The sequence below is a fragment of the Podarcis raffonei genome, chromosome 12 (assembly GCF_027172205.1).
Source record: "Podarcis raffonei isolate rPodRaf1 chromosome 12, rPodRaf1.pri, whole genome shotgun sequence".
In the NCBI taxonomy this organism is placed as follows: Eukaryota; Metazoa; Chordata; class Lepidosauria; order Squamata; family Lacertidae; genus Podarcis; species Podarcis raffonei.
In genome coordinates this window covers 39,217,873-39,234,485 of record NC_070613.1, presented here as the reverse complement: position 1 = coordinate 39,234,485, position 16,613 = coordinate 39,217,873, and the positions used below count along the sequence as shown (strand labels likewise).

General features: G+C 38.6%; 1 protein-coding gene across 1 annotated transcript in view; it reads left to right on the top strand.

Annotated features, from left to right (window-relative positions):
* The first annotated feature begins 257 nt into the window (after positions 1-257).
* Positions 258-16,613, top strand: part of SATB1 (SATB homeobox 1) — a 116,257-nt gene continuing 99,901 nt past the window's right edge. Inside the window, exon 1 of the mRNA XM_053359743.1 lies at positions 258-278. The gene's annotated coding sequence lies outside the window, so the exon portion shown is untranslated. The remainder of the gene's footprint in view (positions 279-16,613) is intronic.

Below are 16,613 nucleotides of genomic sequence, written 5' to 3'. Positions count from 1 at the left end.
AGTTTTGCCTCAGTTCAGCAGAAGTTTACATTTCTGCGGCCTGGGGATGCTTGCCAGGGGGGATGCTGGAGGGAGCAGCAGGAGGTGGAGGAGGAGGTGGTGGGGAAAGTCAGCGGCGCAGGAGAGGGGTGTGCGCGCGCGAAAGGGCGGCGGCGGCGGCGCACTCTGCTCCGCCGCCGCGTGGAAGTGAGGGAGTTTTAAAAGGGCTTCGTCCCGAGCTGCTGCTAGGAGCGGAAGGAGAGCAGGAAGATGCCGGACCGGGCAGAGGTCAGCTGGAGGTTTGTCTTGGCGGGAAGGGCAGAAGTTCTCGTGAGGGGCGGTGGTGGTGGGTCCGCTGGCCTGCCGGTGACCTTTGGAGGCGGAGGCGGCTCCCCACACAGGTGTACTTTCTCTCTCTCCACGTGAGGTCCTCCTCTTTCCCCTGGCAGAATCCTGCTCTTTTTCTTTTAAAGAACTGGGTGGTCCCTGAAACGGCATCAGAGGAGCCCAAGAGGAAATGTCATTTCATTTTTGGTATTAACCTATAAGGGAAGCTTGCGCTGGGAAATCTCGGAAGGGGGCCCGCGGGAGCGCCTCACCTTGCACCAAAAGTCGCCCCGTCCGGGTCCTTTCCTTCCACCCCATTCCCACCCCCCATCCCCTCGCTCGCAAAGCATTAGTTGGTCACACGGAACCATAGTCACTCGAGGCATATATTATTAAGTTGTATCATAGTAATTAGGTGTTCTTTAAAGTCCGAGCCAGAATTCGGTTTGCTCGCTTGAGCTCCCTATCTCTTGAGATCTGCCTCTGAAAAGCTTTGGCAGTGACAGCTTAAAACTTGTGCCTGAGCTGAAGTTTCTGTGGCGGAGAGATCCCGTGGCTTCTTATCGAAGGCAGTTTCAGCCTAAGTTTCATTCAGGTTAGTAGTTCTAAAGTGAATTTGTTGGGCAGAGCATCCTTAACTTCAGAGTAAAGAATACCAAGGTGAAAGCATATGATGCATTAACCGACCGAAGGAGATGATTCAGAAGCCAACCTTTATTTCTCCTGAGCATTAGTTTGGTCTAGTACATTCATATACTTGTCTGCTTCACTCTGCTGGCAAACATTAGCATTCAAGCTTACATTTTTGACAAATGTGCAGACAGGAATAGCATGAATAGACATCTTAAATATTAACAACCTAAGCATCTGTTGTGAAACAAATTTAATATATTTACTCTGTTTTTCTCACATTGTTAAGAAAGGTTACAATATGTGCAAAATTGCAACTTTAGTTGGCAAAAGGAATTGACTGGATATTTTCCCTCCCGCTGTGTCTTCCAGAGTGTTTGAAACAATCGCTAGATATGAGGATCTTAATTTGGGCCATTGTTTTGAATAGAAAATGTGGGGAGCAATTCATGTTCTGCAGATGCATGAATATAGCTTAATAAGCTTAGGCATGTTATAAAACTTGCTTTTCTAATCTGTTCTGACACTTAGTTGTGTTTCAAATACATCAGTTGTCAATTAGAAACAACAGCACATACGCAGAATGTGAAAAATGCAGATACACAAGAAAGCGTTCTGTGTTTGCATACTTAGATATATAAAGTGTGTCACATTATGTAAAGTCATTATTTGCAGTTGTTTCTTCCCCTTGCCTCAGATAACTAATGAACAAAAATTATTCCAAAGTATGTTCTAAATATACTAATAAAAAAGGTAGCAAATACATCCAAAGCCATCACATTCCTTTTGTTTTTCACAGAAGTTAAAAATAATTATTTGTGTTAAAATAAGTATATTCAAGCCAAAGCATGTAAATCGAATGTGCTCATTTCATGGGGCCTAAAAAGGAACTTTCCGTTTTCATATGCTTAACTATTGATCTTTTAAATTGCATAGTAATTCCTTAGAGATCTTGTATCTCCTAACGAGAAAAGTAAGTTCAGGATCCTTACTTACATTGTGGTAGAATCATCCCTGTATGCAGTGAGGGTACATTAATCTGATGGAGAAAAAGTGCCACATTATTCAAATGCTGAATTGGAATCTGACACAGAGAAAATGTTTTTGGCATGCCAGGTTATGACTTGTGTTATAGGCCCATCAGGTCAGCTGACAAGCACCTGTTCTGTATCAGAAATCTTATCATTACAAATATTGCTAAGCGAAGCACTACCTGCGCAGTGTTGCAGGTATGCCTGTAATGCAAAATCCCTAATGACAGGTGGAATCTACAGCACTTGTATAACTTGTACAGAGAAATCATTAAATATGTATAATTTCATTTTTGGAATGCTTCAAAGTGCATTCAGAAAAGCTAACTATATTAACTGTTCCAATTTCTAGAAAAGGCACAGTTTTGCCAGATTTCTAAAATAAGAAATAAATAGAAGAGCACAAGATCATGGCATATTTCTTTTATTTAACATTATGTGCGAGGAAGAACTTGGGTTGGTTTCTCAGTGTGACTAATATATACCGTAGTAAAGAACTTGTAACTTATCAGTATTAGAAACTATTACAGAAGGCTACATTCTAAGAATGACTAGTCTTATGTTGGAAATATATCTGTTTTTAGGGACACTGAGCTCCAGCTGCTACTAATTTTATAAATACATATTTGCTGACATGTTAATTAAACATTAGAGTTAAACATAAAATAAATTTCCTCCTTTTTGTTAGTAGATACAGTGCATGTTTTACAAGCTCCATTACAACGTCTTGATTCTTCCATATTTCTAAATGTCTGCTGAAATATTTCACATTTCTAACTGCCATCATCACATTTTAAAGCATCAATCCTTTTCAGGGTTGACGGAATACTTCTGTGTTTAAGACACAAGCCTCAAGTCTTTAGCTACCTGGGCAGCTGGGAGATTTCCCCTTTTGAGCTCAGCTATGGAAGAGAATGGATAGTTTTATTGGCATTTCTGAAGTCAAGTACATTAATGTTCATTAATGCTACCTCTCTAGAACACAAGGGTGTATCTTCTGTCAAAAGTCCCTTTTGCTGTAATGGGTATGAGACTTCAATAATTTGTTCCCTTTCTGGAATCAACACTTTTGACTTAAAGTCACAATATACCTACTTTTTATTTGCATTGCGTTAAGCTGACAGAACAGGAAAGGAAAAATATTACTTACTTTCCAGGGGTAAATACCAGTTTATATGTGAGTGCATGTATTTATATCCCTGTCGCCACTAAATAATGACTCCCGATTCCATTTTAATATCAACCTGGCAGTATTATCCATGACAACTGAGTCTTCCTTGTTAGCATATGGGAGGAAAAAGTTTTATCATTTGGGCCAGGGGCAACTTAAAGGAAAACTCCATGCTGCTTTCTGAGGCATGCTGGTGCCGATTTTAAAGAAGCAGTATCTAGTTTTATACGGTAAACACAGGATAAAATGCTGTTTTTGAAAAGTAATATGCATAGCAAGCTGCACAGAGCATCCATTTGAGCTGTTGACTATAAGGGCAGAAGCATATTATTAATAACTGAAAGCACATATGTGTATGTGAGGGAAAATGTTCTGCAAATCTGTCACTACGCAGTCTAGTGCATTTTAAAGAGCTTCACTCACAACAAAGTCACTCTCGTTTACAAAAGATACTTACAAATTTGATTGCTAAAGAAGTTAAAAGTGCACGCTTTAACTTTATTTAAGAACTTAATGTGTTCAGAATTTGTGAAATAAAGTTCAATATCATGCTTCAGGTGTTAAGACCTTTTAGCCGTTAGACCTTTTAGTGAATTATGATGTGGTATTAACTCAACTTATCTAAGAGTAAGCCCCATTGAATTCAGTAGGACTTGCCACTGAGGAAATATGGCTACATTTGCAGCCTAATTCACAGACTCCTATACAGAGAATACACAAGAAACAGTGGTCACTTTTTCAGGGTTTTCTAAGAAGTGCTATTAACTTGCAAACTCGCCACAGTTCCTTCCTAAATAGACTGCAGAATATCTGCTAAAGTATTTACTGACTTCTGCATGGTGGATGCCTACCAACATCTACTTTCACATCAGTAGGTAGAAGTTAATTTTTTCCACGAATACTAACCATAGCTAGGCTTCTAAATGGCACATAAGTTGAGACTACTGTTACCAAACTCAGCTATGCCAAAACAATATTTTTTAGAGTACTGCACAAAGTTGAATCAGGAGTAATTCTATGGACACAAGTCAGGTTAAATTCTAGAAAACCTGGGATCAGAAATAAAACCTGAAGAAGTTAGGTGTTACACACATGATGTAGCATGTTCGACTGTGGCATACATACACCTTACTGTTAATTTCCATTTTGCTGTTGTTGACTTAAGTGTTATATCTGACTAAGACACAGTAGACCAATAGACTTAAGTTAGTTATGATTTTAAATGTGTCAACTCTGACTTAATGAAACCACGCTTTTCTAAGGTAGAGTTCAACTGCAATCCTTAAAAGTGAATTCTGCTGACCTTAACAGGAAATTCTTTCTGAGCAGGCATGCGTCAGATTGTGTTGTAAATGAGTTGACTCCGAATATAAGTTCACGGTAAGATACGGTAGCATTCACATTGCCAAGGTCTATTTTTATCACTTTATGCAAAACATAGGTTTTCTTAAAGCTGTCTCCAATCTGCACTAGTAAACTATGGATTATCAAACATATGTAGCCTGATTCCCACCAGATTCCGTTCCTATAGAACACAGTGCACAGCCAATAAGATGGAGTCATGCTACTCCAAATGCTCCTTTTAAATTAATAATAATAATTTAGGGAATAACATGTCCTTAAGAACTTTACATTCGAAGCTCATATCTTCCCCTGGCATTTGAAGCCTTGGCCCATATCACTCTGACTGATGTTCTTTTATTTTATTATAACTCTTTATTTCAGCACACTCTATAGATTTCACACCTTTATCGATATTTTTGTAGTTCTGTTAAAGGACTGGATACTAAGCTCCTGAAGCAGTGATCTTGGGTGCTCACATATACAATTTATTTTCAGATAGGCTACATGCAACTCGTAAAACAGGTTTTTGTGCATCCCTTGATTCCTCCACTGGAACCTTTTCCTCAATGCATTCCTGGGGTCCACGGTAGCACTAGGGACAAAATATATTGCTAGACTTGGTTTCACAGGTGGGCTTGAGGCATACCTGCATACACTTTATCTGGAAAATGTTCAGATATTTCTGGGGTGAATGGCACACTGCTGTATAATGGCAAAACATTGTGGCTATACTTATGTAAGGAGAAAACCAAGGTGTAAAGAATTTCCTTGCAACTGAGAACCTTTTTCAGTGGTTAAAGTATGCAAAGGCTGTGTATTTATTATAATTTATGAAGATATCTGCTTGTTACAACAAATTTCAGCTCATTAACAGAACAATTTTTAATTTTAATTTGGAAAAACTGAAAAATATAATCTTATAACTGGTTGTATGGTGGTAGAAAATAGTTGGTGTCTTTGTTTAGCTGTAAAAGCATAAATCCCCCTCCCCCAAGCAATCAAAATCCAGCTTTCACATTTTAAAAAATCAGTGTCATTTCTCAGGATACACTGGCCTAATTCCCTGCCCTTATCAGTTTTATAGCTCTGACCCTACAAACCAGTCCGGCAGAGAAAAATTCAGACTGATAAGGTATCAGTGCTGTGTCATGTGACCTGTGACATCACACGGGTATTGCAGGCCTAGACAAAACATGAATCAATGTGAGAAGGACTAATATGCTAGACTGATGAGTGGATAACATACCTACTTGATGACGATTTTGGAAGTGTCCAGGTCCACAAAAGGCAGCTATGCCTATATAATCGTACAAATCTAATACCCACAATTCGCGTGAGAGACAGCAAAGGCAAATACAAGTGTGAAGCTTCAATTCATGCTGCAGCTAAAGCTATTTGATAAGCTGTTGTCAACTAGACCTTCATACCATCATGGCTGACAGGGTGTGTGCATGGCTAGTACAGTGGTACCTCGGGTTACATATGCTTCAGCTTACATACGCTTCAGGTTACAGACTCCGCTAACCCAGAAATATTGCTTAAGAACTTTGCTTCAGGATGAGAACAGAAATTGTGCTCCGGCAGCGCGGCAGCAGCAGGAGGCTCCATTAGCTAAAGTGGTGCTTCAGGTTAAGAACAATTTCAGGTTAAGAACGGACCTCCAGAACGAATTAAGTACTTAACCCGAGGTACCACTGTACAATAAAGTTATTTGGATAGTGCCTTCCTAGAGCTCTCTGGGCACGATTCAAAGTGTGATCATCTTGTAACCATATGGTTTCATTTCCACTGAACCTGTAATCTCATTAACCTGCTATAGTTGAGCTACCCATTTGGTGATGGAAATGAGCTCTTGCACGATGTTTAATATGACCACTATGTTTCAAAATGTACCTTAATAGTCCCAAATCTTCTTTTCTAGTGACCTTTAAGTAAAAACAAAACAAAAGCCACAACACCATTCCAGCAAAATGGGTTTAGTGTGCATGTGTCTTACGTCGTTGTTAAATAAAGACATCAGACTATGTAGAAAAAGATTCCCCAAATTTGCCTGTTGTATTTTCAGGCTGTGTCTTTCACATATAGGTTCTGTCGCTTTAAAAATGCAGTCTCCTCTATTTGCCCTATTAATTGTTGATATGTTGCCATCCATGAGACAAAAATTAGAGCTGTAATTAAATAATCATGTGATGCTCCTTAGTGCCAGTGAGAGCAAACTCATTTTTCCAGGCCCTGATGGTCACTGATTATTGTATTAGTACGGGCTTGCTTTTTTATTTTTTATTTTTTTGTGAACAGCTACGTGTGTTAACCACTGGCCTTCTTTTTAAAATTAAAGAAAGTGAGAAACGCTAAGTCAGTTAATTGGCTAGTAGTCCATAGGGACTTTAAACAGACTTGCCTTTTCTGCTTCTGGTCACGTGATTGGGAGAACTACATCAGTGATGTGGTTTGTGTGCCATTTAATTTACACTGGTGTTTTGGCTGGGGTGGATGCATATGGGGAATGCCAGGAGAATTACAAAAGGAGCAGGGTATTAAAATTCAGAAATGATTAAAATTGAAATAAAAGGATGCTGCTTCTTTGGCAGTACTCTGGCAGTCATAATGACACACAGAGATTAGTTTCCACCTTCATCTTTTCCTTCTTTTTCATTTCCTCTTGTTTATTGTTGACATATTTTCCTTATGCCTCTGCTTCTCATCTCTGTGTCTCTTTCAAATATTCCTAATGTTTTTCCACCCTTTCTTTTTAGTATGGAGAAGCTTACTTAACCTTATTATTACAATAACAGAATAGCTTATTAATATTTAATATCCATGTGTGTTGACATATTTTTTTTAAAAAAAAGTTAGGTCACCTCTATTAAACGGCATGTCATTTTATTGTTTGTTAATGCTTGTGTTGCTTTTAAGAGTTTCTGAGATACTTTCTTCTTTTAGTGGCGATTTAGCTTGTAATATTTAAACACCTGTGTTAAGATACTTGAAGGGGGGGTAGAAAATAACTTATCAGTCATGGATAATCAGTTATGCATGAATTCAAATTTAACAGATGGACGTTGGGAGTTAAAAATTTCTCGTTTGGCTTCATGGGGTTTTTTTTCTGTTTGTGCGACACCTGTCTCTTATGTATAGATAAACATCTAACGTAGTTTACAGTCTTTCTTAAATCTTTGTGCATTTTTTCCCTTGCGAAAATTCACTTCTCGCTGATTCTCTTTATGTTTAAGGAGCTCTTATACAGACTACAGTCACTTGTGAAAGCATGCTATTAGACTTCTCAGTTGCAGATATATGGCACGTCATGGTTCAAATGTATTAACCCAGTTCAGAAGTCCCTACGGCATTACAATTGAAGAAAGCCGACCTATGCATATGTGTGTATATTTTGCTGCAAACATATGTGCTTATGCAGTTTTGCATATTCAGGTTATTAATATAGATTATAAAGTGATACATAGATGAATAGAACTACATTCCAAAATGATAAACTGGAATATTGTCTAAGAATTTGATTTAACAGAAAATTTGGCTACCTATATTTCATGAGCCAATGGGCAGAGTTAACAACAGAGACTTGCTGTAGATTACTCTAGTTAGTCATGTAGGGCATTACATTTGAGAGAAGCATTTCTGTATAATGGCTAAACTCACACACTCAGAAATTCCAGAAAATTTCACCTAGAGAACTGCATGATTCATTTAGAAACTTGCGCAATTTTATATCTTCACCAAGTTAAGTGGTGTAGATATTGAATTAATCTTGGGTTAGGTGAAAGCTATTATTGAACTTCAAGGAACCAGAGAAATAGAAAGTTGCACCTAAGGGTTTTGCTTTCAACAACAGCTTATTATGAATATATATATATATATTGTCCAAGAAAACATGAGCACACAAATGTGAAAAAGGAAGATGATAAACCAGTTGTTGGTTTCTTACAATGGCACTAACCATTATAAATCCTCTGTAGTTGGAAATCAAGCAGCTATAATGTATTCACCCCCAATATATCCCCCCGCCACCATGACAACACTTATGAAGTGCCTTAAGCTTATGTGAGTGTGCACAAACCTATAATATCATGTTTCTGATATGCAATTTCATAGAAGGTATTGTGTTGCTGTTTGTGTCTATTAAAGAATATTTGGTACTTTGGAAACTGCAGTACAAAATGTGGTTAAGGTGTGTTGGATTTCCCTTCCTCCTTTTAAAATAGAAATATATATTGGTTGTATGAGGGTACAACTCAAGTCTTTAATCATAGAAGTTACTTTTCTTAAATTATTTGCATTTTAAAACCGAACCATGATGAAGAATGGCAAAGAGAAATCTCCAAAATAGGAGCCTCAGAATAGCGAAAGGTTTAAATATGCACTTGGGAAAATCCTATCTACTTTTAAGTGTAATTGCACGGGGGGGGGGATTTTGTATTAAAAGGAACTGTGAAGGGCAGTATTTGAGGCAAATGGTATTGAGCAAATAAGCATAGACTGAAATCCCATGCATGTTTACTAAGTCCCATTGAGCTCAATAGGCCATACTCCTTAGTAAGTATGCTTAGGATAGCAGCTATAGAGTATTGCCTTTAGTTTTTGCATTTTTAAAAGAAAATATCAACTAATGCATATTAGTTTTAATATCAACTAATGCATATTATTTTTAACAGGATATGTACTACTGTGACTAGATTATTACTCGCAGTCTTACTTGGGTTGAAGCCTTAGCATAGAAAGTGTGTGGATTCACACCTGCAGTTGTTTGCTGCATGTACACCTGAAAGTGTGGCAGAAGATGCATGTCTTTAAACATAACATGCAGTGGACATGCATCATGGAGTTGCAACCAATCACACTCTCCCAGAGCATGTGCATTCACCACATGTCCCTTGAGTGCTGCCGGCTGTGCATCTTTTTCATACTTCTCATGTTTACCACAGCAAATATTTGTGTGCATGCAGCAAACATGGCTCCTCCATAAAGTTATGAATCAGCCAGTCCTAAGAGAACTGCTAAAACCTGACAAGCTTAAAAACAATCTAACTTTGGTAGGATCCTATCTCTAATTACCCATCCAAGTTAATTCCTATTCAAATCATTCTTCATCTAAATAAAATTCCTTCCCAGAAAACTCCCTTATATTTGTTAACAGCAAGCTAAAAGTATCTTGGTGAAGGAAACACGTTTAAAGTATTCAACACCTCATTTCTTTGATTATTAGCCTACTACTGTGATGCTGCTCTTATTTTCTTACAGTTGAGCACAACAAAAATTTTAAGAGCTTTTTTAGAGGTTATATGTGGCTAAGAGAACGATTACAACTCCTGTTGCTTGGTTGCTTTTTGTCTTAGGCTCCTGAGAATGATATTGTACACCCCTTAGAGAATTTTAATTCTAATTTACAATCAGTTTATAAATTTTTGAAACAATAAAAAAATAAAATTGAATTTCAACTATTATAGGCATAGACCGATCTTCAGCTCAGTCCTATGAATTCCTGCTGTTGTGCCGGAACTTGTTTTAATGCAAGCTTATTGGGAATATGATTCCAGTCAACATCCCAGAGTCTTTTTCGAACTGTGAGCTTCACACTGGTGACACAGCGAATTTGGTCCTGATATTTTGATGTGCAAAGGACAGTGTTGTCATTCCCCTGCCTTTACCAAGACTGCAGTTTAGGGGAAAGCTGGCAGGAGCTAGAGAATATCTGGTTCTGGACAACTCATCCCTTAGGGGTGATTATTTAAATGCTTCAGGTTTTCAAATAGGGTCCAACTTGGTAATGAACAAATAGAAATAAACGAAGCTGTTTAAAGGGATCAAAGACTTGCAGGAAAATTGCACATAAAAGAGCATTTGAAAAGAGATGCAATATATAAACGTTTATATGCTAATGTCAGAAGCCTTGAAGCAGAGATGGGAGGATTTGAGTGCTTGGTACTAAAAAGAGAATATAGATATAGTGGATATATCAGAAACCTTGTTGGAGCAGTGAAAATCATTAGGATGTGGATCTCCGAGGATATAGAATCTTTAGAAAGAAATGTGTTGGGGATCATGTTGCTGTGTATGTCAGAGGGCACAGATTCCCCCCAAATAAACAGAAAATGTAAGATGCACAAACTGCTCCACAGAATCACTGTGGGTGGAAATGCTAGATGCCAAAGGTAATTTAGTACTGCGGGCATATGACCAAAGCCCCTGATGAAAACTCAGAAATCAGGAAAGCAGCCGAAGGGAGAAATGTTGAAAAATGTGTGGCTAACCCTCACATTCACTGGCTAAATGTACATTTAAATTTTGCAATTGTGACTTTAAACAATTATAGTGTAATCCTATGCATGTTTACTCAGAAGTCACTGTGTTCAATGGGACTTACAACCACAGCAAGTATGGTTAGGATGGCAGCTGTAGTAAAAACAATTACAGGGCAATCCTATGCATATTTGCTCAGAAGTCACTGTGTTCAGGGGGACTAAAAATGTGGTTGGGATTCCAGCTGTAGTCACTTAGCAGACTAGAGAGAAGGCTTAGGCTTTATCCTGAATGGTGCTGAGGACCTGGCACAAGACAGAAGCACTGTCGAGCTGTTCAGCTGAGCTATATGCATACATATTAAACATATATTTTGAGACGAAAGTTCAATTTGGCCTGGATTAACTTCAAAATTGTAAACTTTAATAAAAGGGGAGGGGGAGTTGAAATGAATCATCATGGTGGAAAATCTTATTTACTGGCAATTGTTTAAAACCACTATAATCAAAGCTGACCTAGAATGCATGCCACAGAATAAGAGAGGTGCGAACATTTCTGGATTACCCAATAGGCAAACTATGTACAAGTTCAGGGCACCAGCAAAGCATGGCACCAAAACTGTGTGTGTGTGTGTGTGAGAGAGAGAGAGAGAGAGAGAGATTGACACTTGATTAAAATAAAAAGTCGCATCAGATTAGTCATAGTGAGAAAAATCAGATCCTTACACTCCTACGGCACACTTCTCCGACATTTTTCTGTTCTCTTTTTATTACTGTACTTATCTCCACCCAAACCAGGAAGCGTCCTACTAATGTAGATTGAAATAATACGAGGAAATCGGATCCTGTCATGCGTTGCAATGAACCACCTTTTATTTTATTTTTAATTGTCCAGTCTTACATTATATTTTAATATAGTTTTTATTTTTGAATTATAAATGGGGGGAGCACAATAATCTTCTCTAAAGGGCCTCTAAAGGTCTAATTCCAGCCCTTTTGGACAAGAAAGTTCAAAAGGATGACAGTGTTGTTAACAGAGTTTAAGGAAGCTATAAACACAAGCATGTTTCTTTTAAAAGGTACAGCCCAATAAGGACAATAAAAAGGAGTAGTCACTATGGTAAAATAAAAACAAATGGACAATAAGGCAAGGAAAAAGAAAAAGCACTGGAAGAGCACATTTTTAAAAACATGACAATAAATAAACAAACATATATAAATCAGAATCAGAAAGCCAGTTCTGGACCACCAGATGACAAACTGCGAAAGGTTTACTAAAGTTATCAAAGACTGCAGAGAAGCTAAATTATTTGCATCAGTTTTCATGTGACATTATTAGATAAATACCCGTTGAGGAGAGGTATCTGAAGAATTAAGACAAGAGAAAAGAGATGAAGTTCTGGTGCTAACTAAGAAATTACAAGATAAAGTCACCATGTCCAGAAGATACCCAAGACTTCCTAAAAAGCTCAAAACTGATATTGTTGCTTTTTGAACAAAAATATGCAAATTATCACTAAAAGCATATATCCTGGAGAATTAAAAAGTAGCCGATGCATCATTGCTTTGAAAAAAGAAATATATAGAGAAGATAGGAAATTACAGACTCATCAGCCTAATTTCTCTACTAGGTAAATTGGTAGAAAGCATTATCAAAACCCAAATTATGAAACCTATGTATAAAACTACCCTTGATTAAAAAGAATGCAAGGAAAGTCCTGTCACACCAGACTTCTGAAATTCTTTGAGAGTATTGTCGTATTGGAATAACCCAGTTGACATTGTTTTTGAGGATTCCAAAATGTTTTTGACAAAGTCCCTCCTGAAAGCTTCCTGAATAAAGTTATTCCAGATAGGGATAAGATGATGGGTCGTCTTTTGTTCCAGAACTGGTTAAAGAACAGGAACCAGAGAGTAAGAACAAATGGACAAGGTTTTTATGACGGAGGAAGAAAGCAAGCCCTCCCACTCAAAGACCTGAATCATCAGATGAGCAGTAAGGTAGCCATGGTTTAGTTGTGGGTGAGACCATTAATTCAGGATGGAGAAAATTCATACAAACTTTCAAGGGCTTCAAAAGTCCTATCCCAAGTGGCTGATTGGGCAAAAATATGGCAAATGAAATTCAGTATAACAGAGTGGTGCACACTGCGGCCATTCTTCTCCCTCTCTCTCTCTCTCTCTCTCTCTCTCTCTCACACACACACACACACACACACACACAGGTGTGTGTGTGTGTGTGTGTGTGTGTGTGTGTGTGTGTGTGTGTGTTGATGGAATGTAAACTGGCTCCAACTATCCGCAAAACAGATAGCTCAGTGCAAAGCCTAACTGGAAAAGAATATTAGGCTAGATGGACTCTGGACCTGGCCTACCAGACTCTTAAGTTTATTGACACATTCTTGCTATTTCTTTATTTCTGGCCCAAAACATCAGCTGGAACTAAGTATTGTCCCTTTCTACAGTTCCAGTTTCTGGGTTGGCTACTCTAGTGGGTAGATGCTGAGTATGCATTTCTGTGTATCCACGCATGCAGGAAAATGTGTGGAAGGAACACAGGGTTGTCTAGAAGTTAACTTGTGAAGGATGGTTAGCTGAAGAAGGTGAACACCTGCAGTAGCAGTCGTTGGATGGGAATTGATGTGGCTCTTTCAGAACCATCATTCTGGTTTACGTTCCTGCCGGTTGTTATAGCAAAGAGCAATTGTGATCATTTGTTGCCTTGCATAACTTTCAGGGGAGTGATTGTATATAGAGGCTGTTCATTTCTGTTTTCCTGGTGAGAGCTGGAGAGGTTAGGTGGTCTCTGGGTAAGAGATGCAGAAAAAAGGGTAAAGGAAAATGCTGTATTGCTCTATGCACTTTTAGATAATTTTTTGTTTCAGGCCAGAGGAAGAAAGTGGGGGGGGGGTGTTAAGGCAAGAAAGCCATCCTCCCAGTTTATTTTGTGGTAGTTCTATGGCTGGAAGAAATTTCATGGAGGGGGAGATGAAGGTGCACCTTTTCCAAATACATTGTGTAAGGAAGATACAGCCTTGAAAAAAAATCACAAGCCAGGTAAATAAATGGAGGGTGTATTTTATTGGCAGGTAAACCTGTGTCTTCTGCTTTACAATTCCAAATCATTTTGGGGGTGGAGGAGATTCAGCAATAATTGAGGACTTGATTTTGAGTGAAAATGAACTGTCTGTGGTCTACTGTGACCTGCTTGCAGATAAAGCATCTTGCATATGTTACGACATGAACCAAGGAGGAGTCCATGATTCTTGGAATAGTCTTAGGTGATTTCACTTGAGGATGCCAGCAGGAGCCTTGCAGATGTGCTCTTTTAATTCTTTTAACCAGTCGAAGAGAGCTGTCTCTGCAAAAGAGATGTTCCTGTCCTCTTGAACAAGGCAATTGTGATAACTGTTACAGTATCTACTTTTGGATCACCTGCATTTACATTCAGTTTCCTGTCTGCCTTTTGGGGGCACCACTGAATAGGTGGTGGCTTGGAAGTTCCAGGGACTTTTAGATTAAAAATGGTTATATCTTTATCAGTCTGAATTGCTTCCCAATTTGATTTTGAATGCAATTTGAAGTGCTGGCATAGCACTAAATAGCTTAGTTCCAAGTTACCCAAAGGAAAAACTTCTCCACTGAGTTCTTCAGGACATGTCCTTTTTCTGAGCCCCTTCTCTGAAGCCAGGTTGGTAAGGACAAAGAGCAAGATATTCTCAGTAGTAACTCCAGCTTTTGGAATTCCATCTCCAATCAAGACCACCCAGTGGACTTTATCTTTGTCTTTGGAAGATAGTTCAAACTTCTTCTATTTCAGAACAAATAGTGCATGTCCTTTTAATGGACTGTTCCCTGCCCCCTTACATTAGATTTTCTTGTTTCTTATCACTTTAACCGATATTGTTTTAGATATGTGCAGTGTACGTGTCTTCCCAGCAGTAAGCCCGACTGAGTTCATTGGGACTTATGCCCAAGTAAGTGTGTGTTTCATTGTACCTTTAATGCTGTAATCCTCCCTGAGGGTCTTTTTGGATCACAGTGCAGGACATAAATGTTAAAATATTTCCAACATACATTTTATGTGTAAATGCGTCAAACAGACTACCCTATCCACTCTCAAATACCATGTTCCAAAACACATATTTTTTTAAAGATCTACTCCTCTTCCAGCTATTAACTCAAATCCTTGGCCTACTGATTATTTAGTGCCTGGAATAGACAAGATTTAAACGTGTTATTACCCTTCATTATGAAATACTGAATTATCTAAGATGCGTGGTACTTAAAAACAATACCTTTAAACCACAGGTATCTAAGGGATTAAGTTGCTCTATGGGCCAGTTGTTTTTCATCTAGCAGACCTACTTATTATACAATGCTAACTTTCACCCTTGCCCATTAATTTTCATCCGAACTATATTTAGTAATTCCCAGTGTAGCACTTAAATGCAGGATGTGGGGTGGGGAGCCATTTGAAAAAGAGCTATGTTATCTGGAGATGTAGCGAATATCAGTCTGATTGGGTGACGATCTGGTTTCTTTAATGGTGGTCAACCCAATGAAAATGTTTGAGAACTTTGTCAACAGTTGGTTAGATTGGGGAAACTTGCATATTTTTAGCAATTGCTAAATATTTGTTTATCCTAATTTGTGTTGCTTTGTTATGCTTTGCAAAAATCCTTTGCAGTAGGAAAGTCATCATGGGCCAAAAGGTGGCAGGTTGGTTGTGGTTTAAAAGCTCTATACCTCTTAATACAATTGTGTGGGTACACAAGCAAGAGAGAGATATTCTGCTCATGTCTTGTTTGTAGGCTTCCCATGGGCATCTTGTTGGCTTGTGTGAGAAAAGAATGCTGGACTAGATAGGTATCTGATTGCAGATACCTTCTTAATATTTTCCGAAAGGAAGATGCCAACATATCCAAAGGATGTTTTGTCAGTTGACAGGTATAGTGAAAAGCACCTTTTAGTGGGTTACTACTTCTGTTACCTCAGAATATGTCCATTATGCATAGTTTAAAAATTACCCGAAGTTATATGTGGTGCTCCAAGTCTAAGACTGCCATCCTGTGTACATTTAAACTGCTTAAAGCTACTTTCTGCAAATATGTTTAAGTAACTATTCATAGGATGTATGTCTGCTACTTATTATCTCTCTCCTTTTCCTTTGTTTGGGTTTATGTTACTTTTGTAACAGTGCTGTACTTTATGTGACATGAGGGACTGTTGCTAAAAGGAGGTGAAGAAAGCAACCCCCACTGTGTGCACAACTCAAGACATTTGTTTGGAATCTCTTCATAATGAAAAGAAACCACATGCCCCTCTGTAGTTCCATGCCACAGGGTTCCTATGACCCATCTGATCAACTACTAGTTACCATTTCAGAGCAACTTACCTGTAGGTTAGGTTTCATTTTTCTTAGCTCTGACACCCAAAGATTTCTTCTTCATAAATGTGTTGCAACTTATGTGCATTTAACCCAGGTGTCAGCAAACTTTTTCACCCCACAGACCTTGTGGGGGGCCGGACTATATTTTGAAGGGGGGAAAAGAACAAATTCGTATGCCCCACAAATAACCCAGAGATGACTGTCCGCGGGCCGGATTTAGAAGGTGATTGGGCCGAATCCAGTCCCCGGGCCTTAGTTTGCCTACAAATGATTTAACCTGTGCACATTTAGGCTTACATACTTGGCGAAAAAACCCAAAACAACCAAAGGGGTGGAAAGGAGGTGTGGTCCTGGCAAAAAGGACTTTGGCAATTCTACCCACCATTGAACCCAGTGGGTTTTGACTATATGCGATTTTGGCTTTAGGCTCAATCCCTGGAACATGGCCGCCATGTAAATGGCAGGCTTACTATACTGTTAATTTA